At 39.8% G+C, this 20,422-nt stretch overlaps 1 protein-coding gene and 1 non-coding gene across 2 annotated transcripts in view; both read left to right on the top strand.

The window, feature by feature from the left end:
* Positions 1-20,422, top strand: part of AFG1L (AFG1 like ATPase) — a 221,276-nt gene that overhangs the window by 81,022 nt on the left and 119,832 nt on the right. The window lies entirely within an intron of this gene.
* LOC115897088 lies at positions 15,235-15,339 on the top strand. Its single transcript, XR_004057035.1, has one exon. It is a non-coding gene; the product is annotated as a U6 spliceosomal RNA (small nuclear RNA).

The following is a 20,422-nucleotide window of genomic DNA, read 5'->3' as shown; positions in this document are numbered from 1 at the left end:
TATGAATCTGGATGCTCCAATGTTGGATACATATATATTTAGGATAGTTAAGTTTTATTGAATATAACCCTTTATCATTATGTAATACCCTTCTTTGTATGTTTTTACCGTTGTTGGTTTAAAGTCTATTTAATCTGATAATAAGATTTTTTTTTCTGCCTTTTTTTTTGGTTTTCTTTTTGCATGGTAGATCTTTCTCCACCCCTTTACTTGGAGCCTGTGGGTGTCATTACATGTGAGATGGGTCTTTTGAAGACAACAGATGGATGGGTCTTGTTTCTTTATCCAACTTGTCACTCTTTGCCTTGTAAGTGGGGCATTTAGACCATTTACATTCAAGATTAATATTGATATGTGCAGTTATGATCCTATTGTGAAATTGTTAGCTGTTTGCTTTGTAGTTTCTATTGTTTTTTTTCTTTATAGGATCTGTGGGCTATGTACTTAAGTGTGTTTTTGTGGTAGCAGGTATCATTCTTTTGTTTCCATATTTAGGACTCCCTTAAGGATCTATTGTAAGGCTGCTCTAGTGGTAACACATTCCTTTGGCACTTGCTTGTCTGGAAATGATTTTATTTCTTCTTTGCTATATGAAACTTAGTCTGGCAGGATGTGAAATTCTTGGTTGGAGTTTCTTTTCTTTAAGAATGCTGATAATCGGCTCCCAGGCTCTCCTGGTTTGCAAGGTTCCGGCTGACAAGTCCGCTGTTAGCCTGATGGGGTTCTTTTTGTACATGATCTGCCCTTTTTCTCTAGCTGCCTTTAAGATTTTTTCTTTAGCATTGACCTTGGACAGTATGGTGACTATATATGTCTTGGTGATGTTCATTTTGTATATAGTATCTTGCAGGTGTTCTCTGGATTTCTTGTATCTGGATGTCTACCTCCCTGGCAAGATAAGGAAAGTTTCCTTTTTTTTTTTTTTTTTTTTTGACATTTTTCACAAATTTATTTATCCATGTTCTAAGGACTAGGGAAATTTTCTTGAATTATTGCCTCAAGTATATTTTCCAAGTGGTTTGCTTTTTCTCCTTCTCTCTCAGGAATGTTAATAATTTGAAGGTTTGGTTGCTTTACATAATCCCACATTTCTCAAATAATTTGCTTATTTTACTTATTTTTAAAAATTCTTTTTTCTTTTTTGGTCAGATTGGGTTCATTCAAAAGACCAGTCTTGAAGTCCTGAAATTCTTTCTTCTGCTTGGTCCAGTCCATTTATAAAGCTTTCAATTTTATTTTGAAATTCCTTAAGCGAGTTTTTTAATTCTAGAGGCTCTGATTGATTTCTTTTTAAGATGTTTATCTCTTCATTTCTTGGATTGCTTTAGAAGTTTCTTTTCTCGATTTTTAACTTTGTCTTGGATCTCTGTGAGCTTCCTTGCAAGCCATGCTTTGAAGTTTTTTTTTTTTTTTTTTTTTTTTTTTTTTTTGATACAGTCTCACTCTGATGCCCAGGCTGGAGTGCAGTCATGTAATCTCAGCTTACTGCAACCTCCATCTCCGAGGTTCAAGTGATTCTCCTGCCTCTGCTACCCAAGTAGCTGGGATTACAGGCACATGCCACCACGCCCAGCTAATTTTTGTATTTTTAGTAGAGATGGGCTTTCACCATATTGGCCAGTCTGGTCTTGAACTCCTGACCGCAGGTGATCTGGCTGCCTTGGCCTCCTAAAGTGCTGGGATTACAGGTGTGAGCCACCACACCCGGCCTATGCTTTGAGTTCCTGATCTGTTATTTCTGAGTTTCTATTTTGGTTAGGGACCATTGCTGGAGATCTAGAGAAAATTTTTTGGTGGTGTCACTACCTTTAACTTTTTCATGGTGCCAGAATTCTTGTGCTGGTTCCTTCTCATCAGACACCGGCACTTCTGATTTTTGTAATTATTTTCATGCAGGTAGGATTTTTTTTCTTTTTCTTTCTTTCCCTGTAATGCTGTTATTATTGTTGTTATTATTATTATTATTATTAATTTTTCTTTTCTTTCCCTTTTCCCTGCTTGCCCAGGGGATGTGACTGTAGAGAATGCTCGGTAAGATCTTTTGGCTTTGCTTGAACAGCCCTATGCTGCTGCTGCTGCTGCTGCTCTTCTCCTCCTTCTTCTTCTTTTCTTTTTTTTGGAGATAGAGTCTCACTTAGTCACCCAGGCTGGATTGCGGAGTGCAGTGGCCCAATCTTGGCTCACTACCACCTCCTCCTCCCAGGTCCAAGCAATTCTCTTGCCTCAGCCTCCTCAGTAGCTGGGATTGCAGACACCCACTACCATGCCTGGCTAAGTTTTGTATTTTTAGTAGAGACAGGGTTTCACCTTGTTTGCCAGACTGGTCTCGAACTCCTGACCTCAAGTGATCTGTCCACCTTAGCCTTCCAAGCTCCCAAGGTTGCTGGAATTACAGGCATGAGCCACTGCGACCAGCTACCCTATGTACTTCTTTCAGCATGTTTTTTTTTTTTTAATATTTTTTATTATGCTTTAAGTTCTAGGATACATGTGCACAACGTGCAGATTCGTTACATATTTTCAGCATGTTTTATATTGGGCTGTGAACTTTGTCTTATAAGCCTGTAGATGGCACTTACAGGTGAGAGCCAGCTACAGCCAGTGTATTTGGGTATATACTTGATCCTTGTTTACTGGCAGAAGCTCTCTGTTGCTCCAGGCAATTAGCTGATTTGTAGAAGGCACAGTGGTCTGCACTCCTTGTTTAGCCCTGATGGTGACAGGGGTTGGGAGGGTGGCAATGGGAGACATGAAGGGCAGAGGCAGACCTGGCGAATCCTGCAGGTCCCCTGATGGTAGACACAAGCACTAGTGCCAAGGGAGAATCCAGTGGGTGACCATGAGGTACCCAAAGGTTTTCCTAGGTGTGGACCTGGGAAACCTGCTCAGCTCCAAGTTCTGTGCATGAGGATGAGAGGATGGCCTAAACTCCTAATCCAGGAGAGTGGTTGCTCCAGTTGCCTGGCGAGCTGCCTGGACATGGACCAGAGAGGGTCTTGCTGCACTATGATCTATGCCCAGGAAGCGTGGGGCAGTTTAGGCTGCTGAACCAGATGAGAGGGTGCTCTGAATGCCTGGATAGCTGTCTGGTTGTGAGGCAGAGGGGGCCTCTCTGCACCAGACTCTCTGCACAGGAAGAGTGGGGCAGGTCAAGCTGCCGATCCAGGTGAGTGATGCTCCAAATGCTTGGAGATCTGCCTAGACATGGAGCAGAGAGGGCCCCCATGCACCAAGAGCTCTACACAGGAGGGGTGGGGCAACTTAGGCTGCTGGACCAAGCATGCAGGTGCTCTGAATGCCTGGAGATCTTCCTGGGCATGTAACAGAGGGTCCCCCTGCACCAGGATCTCTGTACAGGAAGGCTGGGGCAGCTTAGGCTGCTGAACCTGGCAAACAGGTGTTCCAAATGCCTGGAGATCCACCTAGGTGTGGAGCAGAGAGAGCCTCACAGCATTGCAGTCTATGTCCAGGAACGGTGGGATGGCTCAGGCTACTGGTTCAGGCAAGTACATATTCCAAATGCCTGGATTTCTGCCTGGGGTTGGAAGAGAGAGGGCCCTGCTGCACCATGATCTCAGGGAAGCAGGGTGGGGCACCCAGCGATGGCACACGCAGATCAGTTGCAGGTTTCCATGCTGGCCCTGGCTTCAAGTCTCACCACCCAGGAGAAACTGCAGCTCTCTTCCATGCCAGACTTGTGACAGGGGAGAGCACAATTCCAGCACCTACTGCTGAAGCACTTTCCACAGTTCTGGATATGGAGGCCCCCTATCCAACTCTGGAGCAGGTGTTCCAATCTCTGGCCTGAGACTAAAATGCCCGTACAGACATGCTGCAGGTCACCAAAGAATGGCCCAGATTAAAAATGGTGTCCTGCTCTCAGTCTCAGATCTGGGAAAATGCCTGCAGCTTTTCCCAGTGTCTTTCCTTCCCAGTGTCTCCAATCCTCTCCTCAAGTTAACTACAGGGCTTGGGAGAAGCAAAATGCTTTTCCTTGGCCTGGGTTGCTTGGATTCCCAGTGGCAAGGTGAGTCACAGAGCGAGACTTCATCCTTTCTCACGTACTGGGGATTCACTCACCTTTGTCAGCTGGATGCTAGCATGGGGGCTGTTTTCTGGCATTCTCCCCCCTGGGTTCTGGGATGTCCTTTATGACTCCAGTAGATTTCCATTTTCCTCCTTGAATTAAAACTCACAGAGTTGATCTTTATGTACTATCTTGCTATTTCCAAGTGTCTGAGGCATGCTGAAAGCCGCTAATCCACCATCTTGGAAAAAAACCAACCGAAAACACTCATTTTGTATTTCATAGGACAATCTGGTTAAGGCTCTTGAACCTGAAATAAAGAGGATCTTGGATCAGATCCATAGGAATAGGAAATTATTTGAAAAGTTTCAGATAAAATATACGCAGAGAGAGTTTGTGTTTAACTTCTTATTTTTATAAAGCTTCAAGTAAATTATTCATTTAGCAATTTTGTCATGTAGGTAAATATTTTAAAGTCTACATACAAGTAAATACATTTTTACTTTTCTTTCTTTCTTTTTTTTTTTTAATCAGAAGAGACCTGGATTATGGTTTTTACTTTTCAAAGATTCTAGTGTCGGGGCTGGGTGCATTTGCACATGTCTGTCATCCTAGTTACTTGGGAGGCTGAGGCAGGAGAATTGCTTGAGTCCAGGAGTTCAAGGCTACATGAGCTACAATCATGCCTGTGAATAGCCACTGACTGTAGCCTGAACAACATAGGAAGACCTTGTCTCTGGGGAAAAAAAAAAAAAAAAAAAAAAAAAAAAAACATCAGAATAGCTAGAAACAAAAATCCATGATTTAAAATTTCACGTACATGACTCTCACATTTTAGGTACTGCAGTAAAATGTTGTTAATTTCATGACATTCCAATAGGGAAATATAATAAGACTGTTTAAGTGGATGAAGACTCTGACAACAAATTAATAATAGATTTGTAGGTTCAATTAGTTAAAAATTTGAAATTAAATTAGTAGTTCAACTTGAGACATTTATTCAATCAAAAATAGAAACACATTTTTATGGGGAAATAGACTACATAAATTGAAATGACTCTGCTTCTTTGGCAGATTGACACAAGGTGCTAAAAATGTCCCAGACTGACTGACCCTAGAACCATCAGAGCAGTGAACTTTGGAGTTTCTGGGTTTTATTCTTTTTTTTTTTTTTTTTTTTTTGTGATGGAGCTTTGCTCTTGTTGTCTAGGCTGGAGTGCAATGGCACAATCTCGGCTCACTGCAACCTCTGCCTCCGTGGTTCAAGCGATTCTCCTGCCTCAGCCTCCCAAGTACCTGGGATTACAGGCATGCGCCACCACGCCTGACTAATTTTGTATTTTTAGTAGAGACGGGGTTTCCCCATGTTGGTCAGGCTGGTCTTGAACTCCCGACCTTAGGTGATCCACCCGCCTTGGCTTCCCAAAGTGCTGGGATTACAGGTGTGAGCCACCGCGCCCAGCTATTCACTGTTTGTTATAATGAAAATGCATTAGATAGCATTCGAATGTCAAAAATAATACTATTTTTCTTAGATTATCAGGCAACAGCATGATGTGATTCCTACTCAGACCAGCATATTCATACTAAATAAAAGACTGAATATCACTAGAAAGTTGGCTAACAGTTATGGGTATGCACATACACACACATATTAATTTTAATTTATTATTTTTATGCTTCTAGGGGGAAAAATACAATGATCATCACCTTAAAGGCTGACAAAGCATTTGGCAAAATTCAACATCCTTTCTTCATAGAATAACTTCATAAAATATAAGTAGATGAATAGTTTCTTAATATGAATACCAAATATATGTATCTTAGTTAAAAAGTCTGAATTATGCTTAGCAGGGAAACTATGGAGACATTTCTGCCACAGTTATGAACACATCCAGGATGACACTGATTACTTTTTAATGTTGAACTAAAGTACAGACAGATTATGACAACAACTAGGTGGGAAGTGAGGGAAACTAGGTAAAAGCCATGTATCTTGATTGCAGAGTTGCACCAAAATTAGACCTTGTTCAAGATTATATACACTTGCTTAAGAAAATACCCTAATACGAGAATGACAAAAGATACTGCAGCAATAAATCTAATTCTTAAAAGGTGAAAGAAGCTGAGTGCCGTGGCTTATGCCTGTAATCCCATCACTTTGGGAGGTAAGGCGGGCGGATCACTTGAGGCCAGCAGTTGGAAACCAGCTTGACCCACATAATAAAACCCTGTCTCTACTAAAAATACAAAAAAAAATTGTGGTGGTGCACACCTGTAATTCCAGCTACTCAGGAAACTGAAGCATGAGAATTGTTTGAACCCAGGAGGCGGAGGTTGCGGTGAACCAAGATCAGGCCACTACACTCCAGCCTGGGCAACAGAGTGAGAGTCTGTCTCAGTAAATAAATAAATACATAAATAAAATAAAATAAAATAAAATAAAAAAGGTGAAAGAATAACATCCTTTTACAGATGATCTTACTAGAGCAAAGAGAAGTATGTTTTAGGAATTTTTTGTTTTATATTATTCAAAAATCAGGAAAACATGGACTCTTCAATACAGATGATCCAAGCTGAGAAAAGACAACAGATTGAGCTGAAAACTGATTTACTGAGATCAGCTGTGATAAAAGAAAACAAAATGAGATAAGAGATTAAATTAATTAAAATTAAATAAATTAAAATTTTCAGTAGAAGTACTAAACTGTAGACTTAAAACTGAAGAAAGTAAAATCAGTAATGTAGGAAAACTAACATAAGAAGCTCTGCCAGAATACAGAAATAGAATAATAGAATGATGAAGAAAGGAAACAAGTCCTTTGGTTATAAATGATAATTTTGTTCCCTTTGCAGGGAGAGTTTACAGTCTTGAAGGGCAGTGTCATCAGTTGTAACACTGGTAATTGGAGACAGATACAGTCAAGTATTTTAGAAGTTAAAATATGCCTTCTGCTTTTCAGATGACTTGAAAATCTTTTCTACAAAAGTAGAAAAGATGAAAGATCAAAGAAAAAATATTTCTTAGAGCAAAAGCTAGAAAACAGCAAAAAAGTATGAACAAAAATTGTGAAACAAGATCAGATATTTCGCTGACAGGGAATATAAATGGGTTAAGTTCCCTATTAAAAACTAAAACCTCTTCAGTGTATGTAAGGCCATAGCCAAATGATCTTTCTGCAGGTAACAATGATAAATTCTGAGTAAAATACTCTACACAACTATGTGAAGGTCCTGGAGAGTAAAAAAAAAAAAAAAAAAAAAAAAGTGGCTGGCAGATTCTTGAGAAAAGACAACACTTGGAAGAATGTCCAGCATGGAGAGTTTCCTGTTTTTTTTTTTTTTTGTTTTTTTTTTGTTTTTTTTTGTTTTTTTTGTTGAGACGGAGTCTCGCTCTGTCGCCCAGGCTGGAGCGCAGTGGCCGGATCTCAGCTCACTGCAAGCTCCGCCTCCCGGGTTTACGCCATTCTCCTGCCTCAGCCTCTCGAGTAGCTGGGACTACAGGCACCCGCCACCTCGCCCGGCTGGTTTTTTTTTTTTGTATTTTCCTGTTTTTTAATACCAGCCTCAGGGCAGGGTGAAATCAGTGCTGCATTGATACCTGCTATTCTCATAGAAAATCCAGTCTTTCTGGCCTGAAAAACCAGATGATAGAGTTTGCAGTAAGAAACTGCTGCTGGAAATGAGAAATGGATCCTAGAGAGAACTAGATTGGTATAGCCTGAGGTTCTGTGTGTAACCCCTGCCCAAATCTCTGACTGACTTCTGAACCATGCATGTGCAGGGCAGACTAACAGCTACCCAACTAGGGGTAGGTCCGAAACTGAAATTTGAGTTGCTGCCCAAGAGAAGAATTTGTAGTTTGAATCCAAGCAAGGTAATTTCCTACTAAAACAAAAATGTCAACAGTCTTCAGTGAAGAAAATGAAATTCACAGTATAACATTCACAAGGTCCAGGATACAATCCAAAATTGAAAATGAGGAAAATGTGTCCCATTCTGAAGACAAAAAGCAGTTAACAGAGACTAACCCCAGTGTGAACTGGATTAGCAGACAACTACTTTAAAGCAGCTGGGGAAGCAATTGCTGGGAAAGGGTGAGGTAAAGAAAATATGTTCAGAATGAATGAAAAGACAAGAAATCTCAGCAGAGAACTGAAATCATAAAAAATGTAAATTCTAGAACTATAAAATATAAAAATTCACTTGATGGGCTTAATAGCAGAATGGAGATAACAGAGGAAAGGTTCCAATAACTTAAAATTATCCGATGTAAAGAATAGAAAGAAAATGATTAGAAGAAAATAAACAGAGCCTTAGGAATGTGAGGAACTGTACAAGCTTATAACATATTTCCAATTAGAATCCCAGAAGACAAAGAGGGAGAGAATGAGGCAGAAAAACTTTTGAAAAAACAATGACTGAAAAATTTCCAAATCTGGAACACATAAATTTATAGATTCCAGAAACTTAGTGAACTTAAAGCAGAATAAATTAGGTACACTGTAGTAAAACTGCTAAAAACCTAAGGTAAAGAGCAAATCTAGAAAGCAACCAGAGAAAACATGACACGTTAAATATGCAGGTGTTGGGAACAGGCCCCCAAAATCTGGCCATAAACTGGCCCAAAACTGGCCATAAACAAAATCTCCACAGCACTGTGGCACATTCGTGATGGCCATGACGCCCACACTGAAGGTCGTGGGTGTACTGGAATGAAGGCAAGGAACACCTGGCCCACCCAGGGCGGAAAGCCGCTTAAGGCGTTCTTACACCACAAATGATAGCATGAGTGATCTGTGCCTTAAGGACATGTTCCTGCTTCAGGTAACTAGCCAGAACCCACCCCTTTATTTCAGCCCATCCCTTTGTTTCCCATAAGGAATACTTGTAGTTAATCTATAATCTGTAGAAACAATGCTTATCACTGTCTTGCTGTCAGTAAATATGTGGGTAAATCTCTGTTCGAGGCTCTCAGCTCTGAAGGCTGTGAGACCCCTGATTTCCCACTCCACACACTATATTTCTGTGTGTGTGTCTTTAATTTCTCTAGCGCTGCTGGGTTAGGGTCTCCACAGCCAAACTGGTCTCGGCATGGAGGAACAATAATTGGGAACTGATGACTTCCGTTAGAAACTTTGGAGGTCAGAGACAGTGGAACATCTTTAAAATGTTGAGAGGAAGAAACCATCAACTTAGTAATCTTATTCTAGAACTTCCTGTGAGAATGAAGACAGTAGCTCACACCTGTAATCCCAGTGCTTTGGGATGCTGAGGCAGGGGGATTGCTTGGGACTAGGAGTTTAAGACCTGCCTAGCCCATCTAGAGCAACATAGTGAAACCCCGTCTCTACAAGAAATTTTAAAAAAATTAGCTGGTGTGGTGGCACATGCCTGTAGTGGGAGCTTCTCAGGAGGCTGAGGTTGGGGGAACACTTGAGCCCACAAGTTTGAGGCTGCAGTGAGCTGTAATTGTGCCACAGCACTCTAGCCTGGGCAATAGAATGAGACTCTGTCTCTCAAATAAATAAGTAAATAAATAAAAGAATGAAGGCAAAATAAAGACATTCTAAAATTAAAAAGAAAAATGCCTCTCCTGGGCACGGAGGCTCATGCCTGTAATCTCAGCACTTTGGGAGGCCAAGGCAGGTGGATCACCTGAGGTCAGGAATTCGAGACCAGACTGGCCAACATGGAGAAACCCTGTCTCTACCAAAAATACAAAATTAGCTGGGCATCTTGGCGCATACCTGTAATCCCAGCCATTTGAGGGGCTGAGGCAGCAGAATCGCTTGAACCCGGGAGGCGGAGGTTGCAGTGAGCCAAGATTGTGCAATTGCACTCCAGCCTGGGCAAAAAGAGTGAAACTCTATCTCAAAAAAAAAAAAAAAGAAAAAGAAAAGAAAAGAAAAATATCTAAGAGAATTTATCACCAACAAACCTGTACTACAAGAGATTCCAAAACTTGTTCTTCAGGTAGAAGGAAAATGATGGATGGGTACTTCAATGATGAAGAAGTGAAATGCATCAGAAATGAAAATGGTGAATATTGGGGTAAACATAAGCACTAATTTTTTCTCTTAGTTTCTTTAAAATATAATTGATTGTTTTACATAAAATTATAGTGTTGTCTTATAGAGTTTATAGTGTATGTAGGTATGATACACGTGACACCAGTAGCAGAAAGGGGGATGTTTAGGTGGTTGTATATGAATGCAGTATTTCTACATTTTTTTGAAGTGATATTATATTCTAAGTAGAGCATGAAAAGCTAAGGATGTATATTGTAATCACAGAACAGCAACTAAAATAAAGACTGATAGATTAAATTAAAAAGGAATTTTTAAATGTATTCAAATAATCCAAAAAAAGGTAGGCAAAAAGTAAAAGAAGGGACAAAAAGAAAACAAATAATAAAATCATGGACCTAAATATTAAATGTTAATGAACTAAACTTTCCAATTAAAAGGTAGAGATTATCAGAACAAATTTAAAAAATACCAAGAGATATACTTTTTTTTTTTTTTTTGAGACGGAGTCTCGCTGTGTCTCCCAGGCTGGAGTGCAGTGGCCGGATCTCGGCTCACTGCAAGCTCCGCCTCCCGGGTTGACGCCATTCTCCTGCCTCAGCCTCCTGAGTAGCTGGGACTACAGGTGCCCGCCACCTCGCCCAGCTAGTTTTTTGCATTTTTTAGTAGAGACGGGGTTTCACTGTGTTAGCCAGGATGGTCTCGATCTCCTGACCTTGTGATCCGCCCGTCTCGGCCTCCCAAAGTGCTGGGATTACAGGCTTGAGCCACCACGCCCAGCCCCAAGAGATATACTTTAAAAATCCACAGATAGATTGAAAGCAATTGTATGCAAAAAGGTATAGCATCCAAACAGTAATGATACAAAGGCTAACATGGATGTATTAGTGCCATATTAAATAAACTTCAGAAAAAGCTGGGCCTCTCTTTCACAGCAAAGATGGATTCTGAGGTAGATGGGGAGGTCAGCTTCCCAGGGTGGCTTCCCAAGGTGGTGGAGGCAGTGGCCACACCATGGTCTCAGATGCTGAGGCAGGCCTGTGTGACTGCCAGTGGGTAGGCCATGGTGAGCGGAGAAAACAGGCACTTGTCCCCTCTGCATGCCCTGTACATACACCTGGGCTATGAGCCCCACCAGCAGATGCTTGTGCGGGGTTCAGCCTTGCCCTCGTTGGTTTCTGGCAGCACTAGGCCTGTGTCCCTTATTCCTGGGCCACAGTGCTAAAGTTTGTCTTCTATGGATTAGGTTGTAGATAAATCAAGTATTGTATGGTGGCTTGTGGAAGACAATTTTGATTCTAAGATCAGTTCAACAACCATTAGCTTCAGCTATAATCATTTCTGATATCAAAAAGAAGAAATATTTTCAACATTAAGAATTGATTAAATGATTTTTAATTTTTTTTCTTTCTTGTATCAAGGGACAAGTCATAGATTAAAAAATGTTTGACAGCAAGCCCTATCTAATTTTATAGTTGACAAATGTGTGCTATTATCACAAAGGAGAAGTCAGAGAAAGATGCTACAGACTGCGCCAATTCATTCATCCAATTTTTCTTTTCTTTTCTTTTTTTTTTTTTGAGATGGAGTCTTGCTCTGTTTGCTCAGGCTGGAGTGCAGTGGCACAATCTCAGCTCACTGCAACCTCCACCTCCCAGGTTCACGGCCTTCTTCTGCCTCAGCCTCCTGAGGAGCTGGAACTACACGTGCCCGCCACCACACCCGGCTAATTTTTTGTATTTTTTAGTAGAGATGGGGTTTCACCATGTTAGCCAGGATGGTCTCGATCTCCTGACCTCGTGATCTGCCCGCCTCGGCCTCCCAAAGTGCTGGGATTACAGGCGTGAGCCACCACCCCTGGCCACAATTTTTCTGTAGTTCAAAAACCACAATATCTCACATTGTCTAGCCGCAAAAATTTTTTTTTTTTTTTTTAGTTTAAGAAAAGCAAAATACCACAATGAACTTAAATGAACTCTTCAAAGAAATTAGTTGAATAATTCCATCCACTCACACTAACACCCCATCTGGTAGTAAGGCCTTTAGACTCCAAAGACAATCTAGTGGCAAAGTGGAAGCTATTGTTGGCTGAGCCTCTGTCACTCACACTTCATAATGAAGTAGATAGTTTTAAAAGTCGACAGGAGGATTCTGGTCACTGCCATTAGTTTGTACATGGGTTTTGGGTCTTGTTCACACACAAAGGATTCCCAGAAACATCTAAGTTTTGTTCTCTTGTTGAAGACTATAGTCATGATATTTAAGTCCATTGACTTCTATTATATAAAGAATCTCTGGTGCAAAAAACTACATCATTGGTGTTTGACCTTACTGAAAATAAGTATGTAAGTATATGGATGGTGGTACTTTTGTATTCAAATTTTATGGAGCATTTTATAAAGAGAAAATTAGGGTCAGGTGCAGTGGCTTATGCCTATAATCTCAACACCTTGGGAGGCAAAGGCGGGAGCATTGCTTAAGATCAGGAGTTTGAGACTAGCCTGGGCAACATGGCAACATCTCTCAACACACACACACTTTAGCACTTTCATGGTTCTAAAAAAAAAAAAAAAAAGAGCTTCTGGAGCCTATCATTTCCTTAGATTCCCATTACCTGTTATAGGGCATTGTACTATTTAAAACCAGGGACCAGGAACAGTGCCTCATGCCTGTAATTCCAGCACTTTGAGGGGCCAAGGTGGGTGGATCACTTCAGTCCAGGGGTTCAAGACCAGCCTGGGCAACATGGCAAAACCCTGTTTCTACAAACAACTAGCCCAGTGTGGTGGCATGTACCTGTAATACCAGCTAGTAGGGAGGCTGAGGTGGGAGAATCATCTGAGCCCAGGAAGTCGAGGCTGCAGTGAGCCATTGCACTCCAGCCTGGGTGACGGAGTGACACCCTGTCTCAAAAAAAAAAAGGTAGGATATCTAAAGTGGAGGGTTGACAATTATTATTTGAATACAAAATTGAATTTATAGGACTATGTATTTGTAGGACTGATGGAAAGAATTTCATCTTTCTGCCATCTCTAAAGCAGTTTCCATTGAAAACATTCACCAGGGATGCATGCAGTCAGTTAACATCAACAATAGATCACCCTGACTTTTCTTTTTGATGTTTTAGTTTGTGTGTCAACAAACGCATTACAAGTTGAGCATCCCTAATCTGAAAATCTGAAATCTGAAATGCTCCAAAACCTGAAACTTTTTAAGGGCTGACATAACACCACAAGTAGAAAATTCCACACCTGACTTCATGTAACAGGTTGTAGTCAAAACGCTGTGATGGGCCTATTGAAGGACTAGAGCAGTGTGTATTCCTAACAAAGCAAGAAATCATGTCACTTTATAAAATCAAAGAGAGCCTTCAGAGACAAAAACTATTGTTAATTAGGCAGATGACTCTGGAGGAAACTTCTTTAAAAAGTTTTTTATTTCCATAGGTTTTTGTGGAACAGGTGGTATTTGGCTACGTGAGTAAGTTCTTTTTTTTTTTTTTTTTTTTTGAGGCGGAGTCTCGCTCTGTCGCCCAGACTGGAGTGCAGTGGCGCAATCTTGGCTCACTGCAAGCTCTGCCTCCCGGGTTCACGCCATTCTCCTGCCTCAGCCTCCCGAGTAGCTGGGACTACAGGCGCCCGCCACCTCGCCCGGCTAGTTTTTTGTATTTTTAGTAGAGACGGGGTGTCACCGTGTTAGCCAGGATGGTCTCGATCTCCTGACCTCGTGATCCGCCCATCTCGGCCTCCCAAAGTGCTGGGATTACAGGCTTGAGCCACCGCGCCCGGCCGTGAGTAAGTTCTTTAATGGTGATTTGTGAGATTTTGGTGCACCCATCACCCAGGCAGTATACACTGAACCCAGTTTGCAGTCTTTTTTCCCTCACCTCACTCCCACCCTTTCCCCGGTCCCCAAAGTTCATTGTATCATTCTTATGCCTTTGCATCCTCATAGCTTAATTCCTACTTATGAGTGAGAACATACAATGTTTGGTTTTCCATTCCTGAGTTACTTCACTTGGAATAATAGTCTTTGGTTCCATCCAGGTTGCTGCAAAAGTCATTAATTTGTTCCTTTTTATGGCTGAGTAGTATTCCGTCGTATACACCCACCACAATTTTTTTTATCCATTTGTTGATTGATGGGCATTTGGGCTGGTTCTGTATTTTTGCAATTGCGAATTGTGCTGCTATAAACATGCGTGTGCAGGTATCTTTTTTGTATAATGATCTCTTTTCCTCTGGGTGGATACCCAAGAGTGGGATTGCTGGATCAAGTGGAATTTCTACTGTTAATGCTTTAAGGAATCTTCACACTGTTTTCCATAGTGGTTGTACTAGTTTACATTCCCACCAACTGTGTAGAAATGTTCCTTTTTCACTGTATCCACACCAATATCTATTATTCTTTGATTTTTTGATTATGGCCATTCTTGCGGGAGTAAGGTGGTACTGCATTGTGGTGTTGATTTGCATTTCCCTGATCATTAGTGATGTTGAGCGTTTTTTCATATATTTGTTGGCCATTTGTGTATCTCCTTTTGAAAATTGTCTATTCGTATACTTAGCCCATTTTTTGATGGGATTATTTATTTTTTTCTTGCCAACTTGTTTGAGTTCCTTGTAGATTCTGGATATCAGTCCTTTGTCAGATGTGTAAATTGTGAAGATTTTCTCTCACTCTGTGGGTTGTCTGTTTATTCTGCTGACTTCCTTTTGCTGTGCAGAAGCTCTTTAGTTAAGTTCCACCTATTTATCTTTGTTTTTATTGCATTTGCTTTTGGTTTCTTGGTCATGAAGTCTTTGTCTAAGCCAGTGTCTAGAAGGGTTTTTTTTGATGTTATCTTCTGGAATTTTTTGGATGAAACATTTTAAAAAGCCATCCAACAGAATGCATTTCTAGAGGATGCACTTCTTGGTCCCTCAACTGCTTCTGATGTCTTTTCTCACCTAAAAAATAATAATAATAAAAATACAGTGTACAGTACAAGGCTCAACATTGTAGGTAGAGACTGAAAGCCTGTCATTGTTAATGTTGTTTGCAACCAGTGTAGGTGTTCTGATGATGCTACCATGCTGCTTACTTACCATGAACACATTATTCTTTCATTATATTAATGATGTCATATTTTTTCCTGTTGAGTACTTATATGTGAACAAGTATAAGAAAATGATTGCTGTGCTTGCTTTGGAAGCACATATATTAAAATTGAAATGATACAGAGAAGATTAGCATGGCCTCTGCACAAGGGTAAGTTTTATTTAAAAGATGTAAAATTTTTTGAAAAAGAAAATGATTGCTTATTGGTAGCATATAAAGACAAGAATGATGGTGATGCTTAACAACCACAAATTGTCCTCGCGGGTGGCAGAGATAGTGATACCTTCGCTTTCTGATCGTTAAATGTACACAGTCTTTGTTTCATGCACGAAATTATTCAAAATGTTGTATAAAATTACTTTTAGGTGATGTATATAAGTGATATATGGAACATAAGTGAATTTTGTGTTTAGACTTGGGTTTTACTTATTATGATTTGTGTACAGTGCCTAGCAAATTGTGTGGCTTCTAGTAGGTGTTCTGTAAATCTTGGTTCCTCTTTTTATCTGTTGTCTTCAGCACTCGTTTCAGTGAAGACATAGTAGAGTTCATCGATGTGTATTGAACTGAATATCAATCTATAATATAGTATCACATGAGAGCATTTAATGAGCTGTACTACCTACAGATTTAGTAAAATGTTTGAACTTTAGTTCTTTTAAAAGAAGCTATTTCAGCAACAGCTGCTTAAGTAGTCTATAGGTGCTCTTTTATTTTAGTCTGAATACAATAAGAATCTCCTAGAAGGATAAATCAAATTGGTTCCATGAAACCATAAAATTATTTTGTGATAATTTATAGGAAACCTCCTTTAATGACATGTTTTAAAAATTTTTCTTACTCTAAATCGATATGTATATGTGTAAGTAAGCATTATTCAGCTTCTTGACTTGACACTTGGATTTTTAAGGAAAAGATCTGCATATCCGTGTGCATTTCCAAAATATTTATTTAGGTACTTGTAATTACTTTAAAAATCCTCTTTGCTTGTGTTTCATCTGTAGGTATTATAGCTATTCACTGTTGAGAATTTAGAGGTACTTATACCATTTTTTACAAAATGAATGTCCTGTAATTTTAGTATTCTGTTTTACATGACCAAGTGCTCATTTCATTCTGTTTAGAGAGATGATGAAGAAATCATAGTCAAGAACTCCTGAATTTTAAAATAGTATTTAGTAATGACAAATGTTGATATAAATGTATTATGAAATCTTTATGTCTAAGAAAAATAATATTAAACAGCTAATATTAAACATTTTGGAGGCTAAATAACATTTCAAGAGATGGCTCTATTGCATTGATAATTAGCATGATATTTGAATTACAAAAAACTTTTCAATTTAATGAGTATGGTCCCTTTTCACTTGTGTTCTATAAAAACCTAAAGGTTTTTAAGCCAAATGATTTGTTTAGAATTCTGTTTAGAATACACTTCTCAGAGCATAAAGTTTTGGATCATATATCCTTGTACAGGCTGATTTTTTAAAAAGTTCGTCCTTTAAAAAATTAAGTCTCTAAGACTTAAAGGCATTGGTATTCTATTTTAACTTTGTTGATGAGTGGAAATCTTTTAATGAAGAATATTACAAGTGGGCCTTTACATTTCTCATTTTGATTAACATATTAAAAGGTGCATGCTTGTTAAACTACATCTCAGAGCCTTATACATCCATAAAAAAGATGTTATTCTACAAAAAGGACCAAAGCATTACCTTCACATAGATGAACTTTCATTTGTGTAATATGTTAGTTTTAATTGTATAACATTGTGCTCTTTAATAATCACTGATGATATGTATGGCTTATTTCCCAAAATTTTAAAGGGCTTATTGAAATATAGTTGACGTATTATAGGCTGCACATAGTTAAAGGATACAGTTTTTAAAATACTGACATATGTATACCTTCATGAGACCATTGCCACAACTAATAGAGTGAACATTTCTATCACCCCCAAAAGTTTCCTCTTGCCCTTTTTTCTCTCTCTCTTCTTCCCTTCCCCTTCCCTTCCCTTCCTTTTTTCTCTTCTCCCTCCCCTCTCCTCTCTCTCCTCTCTCTCCTCTCTCTCCTTTCCCTTCCCTTCCCTTCCCTTCCCTTCCCTTCCCTTCCCTTCCCTTCCCTTCCCTTCCCTTCCCTTCCCTTCCCTTCCCTTCCCTTCCCTTCCCTTCCCTTCCCTTCCCTTCCCTTCCCCTCCCCTCCCCTCCCTTCCCGTCCCTTCCCCTCCCCTCCCCTCCCCTCCCTTGCCTTCTTTCACTCTGTTGCTCAGACTGGAGTACAATGGCACAATCTTGGCTCAGTGCAACCTTTGCCTCCTGAGTTCAAGTGATTCTCCTGCCTCAGCCTCCCAAGTAGCTGGGATTACAGGCATGTGCTACCACACCCGGCTAATTTTGTCTTTTTATTAGAGATAGGGTTTCACCATGTTGGTCAGGCTGGTCTTGAACTCCTGACCTCAGGTGATCCACCCGCCTCGACCTCCCAAACTGATGGAATTACAGGCATGAGCCACCATGCCTGGCCTTGCCATTTTTTTCATCTGTCACTACCAAACCTGCTGTCCCTCTCACAAGCAGCTACTGATTAGCTTTCTGTTGCTATAGATTCGTTTGTGTTTTCTAGAGTTTTATATAAATGGAATCACATAGTATGTACTCATTTTTTAGGTCTGGCTTCCTTTACTCTGCATACTTATTTTGAGATTTATCTATTTTGCTATGTGTATGAATAGACTATCCTTTTTATTGCTGAGTAGTATTTCATTGTACAGATAACCAATTTGTTTATCCATTCTCCCGATGATGGATATTTAGATTTCTTCCAGTGTTTGGCTATCCCAAATAAAGCTGAAGTTTTTAGCTTATTTATGAATAAAGCTGCTATAAACATTGAGTATGTTTTTAAAAATTGTCTGATTTTCCATTTTTACCACTTCCCACAATCATGGCTATCAACTCTTAACCTACACCAATGTTTTTATCCACCTTCCTCAGCAACTTGGCAATTAGGAAAGACTGAAAATATTTGACATTAAACCCGTTTCCTACATTTTAATCCTTTTCCTCATTAGAGGTATTTATTATAGGGAAGAAAAAAATCTGATTTTGAATCTTGAAATCTAAATAGCCTGGCCAGCATTATTTTACCTTTTATGACATTCCTAAATAAAAATTTTAAATATAACCAAATTGAAACCCGTAGTCTTTAATCACCCAAAGAGCTTATGCAAATACTTTCCTTACTATAATGATGTTATGATGAATCTTTTCTAAAGAGAATAAATGTTTCCTAATGACCATATTTTATTTCCATAAGTATATGTGGCATTTGAAGTCTATCATAGTTACCAAGTTTTCTCTAAACAAGGAAATACAGAAAAGATCCCATAATGCCATACTTTTTTAAAAAATTGAGACACATAATCTAATTTGTGTTTTTTATTATTTAAAAATTTTTTACTATTACTTTTTTTTGAGACAGTGTCTCACTCTGCACCCAGGCTGGAGTGCAATGGCACTATCATGACTCACTGTAGTCTTAACCTCCCCAGGTTCAGGTGAGCCTCCCACCTCATCGTCCCGAGTAGTTGAAACTACAGGCATGTGCCACCACTCCAGGCTCATTTTTCTATTTTTTTGTACAGACAGAGTTTCACCATGTTGCCCAGGCTGGTCTCAAACTCCTGGACTCAATCCACCCACCTTGGCCTCCTAAAGTGCTGGAATTTACAAATGTGAGCCAGTGTGCTGGGTATACTACCGTATCTATTTTCCTAAAATTTTAAAAATCTCATAACTTTATAGAATGACCTTGAGGGAGGGAGGGAAGTAGAGAGGGAGAGAGGGAGGGAGAGAGAGAGAGAGAGAGAGAAAGAGAGAGAGGAGTCTCGCTCTGTCACCTAGGCTGGGGTGCAGTGGCGCTATCCAGCTCACTGCAACCTTGACATACAGGGTTCAAGCAATCCTCCTACCTCACCCTTCCAAGTAGCCGGGACCACAGGTGTGTGCCACCACACTGGGCTAGGTGTCTGTTTTTGTTTGTTTGTTTTTTGTAGAGATGTAGTTTCCCTGTGTTTCCTAGGCTGATCTTGAACTCCTGGGCTCAAATGATCCTCCCGACTTGGCCTCTCAAAGTGCTGAGATTACAGGCATGAGCCACCATGCCCAGCCTATGGAATGACTTTTAAAAGAAATGTTTATATGAAATAAAATTTTACCCTCTTGAGAAAATTTTCTAAGAACTCTCCATTTTATAAAGAAAAATATGCAGAGCTTAAAACTTGTCCCTTTTCATTTGTTTGTTCTTGACAATACATATGTTTACATGTATGTGTGTGTAAATATACATACACTATGACAGTTATGTATATTAAAAAACATCTTCCTAAGGCAATAAATACTACCCGTTTATGATATAATTGCATATTTACAGCTTATTAAGAGTTTTTAAGAAATAGTTTAAAAATTTCTGTGGGTACATAGTGGGTGTGTATCTTTTTCTTTTGTTTTGTTTTGTTTTGTTTTTTTCTTGAGGCAGAGTCTCATTCTTTCGCCCAGGCTGGAGTGCAGTGGTACAATCTTGGCTCACTGCAACCTCCATCTCCTGGGTTCAAGCTGTTCTCCTGCCTCAGCCTCCCAAGTAACTGGGATTACGGGTACTCGCCACCACACCTGGCTAATTTTTGTATTTTTAGTTGAGATGGGGTTTCACCATGTTGGCCAGGCTGGTCTTGAACTTCTGACCTCAAGTGATCCACCTGCCTCAGCCTCCCAAGGTGCTGGGATTATAGGCTTGAGCCACTGCACCCAGCCCATAGTAGGTGTATGCCTTTATGAGGTATGTGAGATATTTTGGTACAGGTATGAGATTATTTGGTAATAGTCACATCATGGAAAATTGTATATACCATCCTCTCAAGCATGTATCCTTTGTATTACAAGCAATCCATTATACTCTATTAGTTACTTTAAATGTACAATTAAATTATTATTAAACTATAATAATTCTGTTGTGCTATCAAATACTAGGCCTTTTTTATTCATTCTTTTTTGTTTTTGTTTTTGTTTGTTTGTTTTTTGAGACAAAGTCTTGCTTTGTTGCCCAGGCTGGAGGGCAGTGGCGTGGTCTCAGCTCACTGCATCCTCCGCCTCCCAGGTTCAAGCAATTCTCCTGCCTCAGCCTCCTGAGTAGCTGGGATTACAGGTGCACACCACCATGCCTGGCTAATTTTTTTTGCAATCTCTGCCTTCTGAGTTCAAGTGATTCT

The sequence above is a fragment of the Rhinopithecus roxellana genome, chromosome 4 (genome assembly GCF_007565055.1).
Source record: "Rhinopithecus roxellana isolate Shanxi Qingling chromosome 4, ASM756505v1, whole genome shotgun sequence".
Classification (NCBI taxonomy): Eukaryota; Metazoa; Chordata; class Mammalia; order Primates; family Cercopithecidae; genus Rhinopithecus; species Rhinopithecus roxellana.
This window is presented reverse-complemented; position numbering and strand designations above follow the sequence as displayed.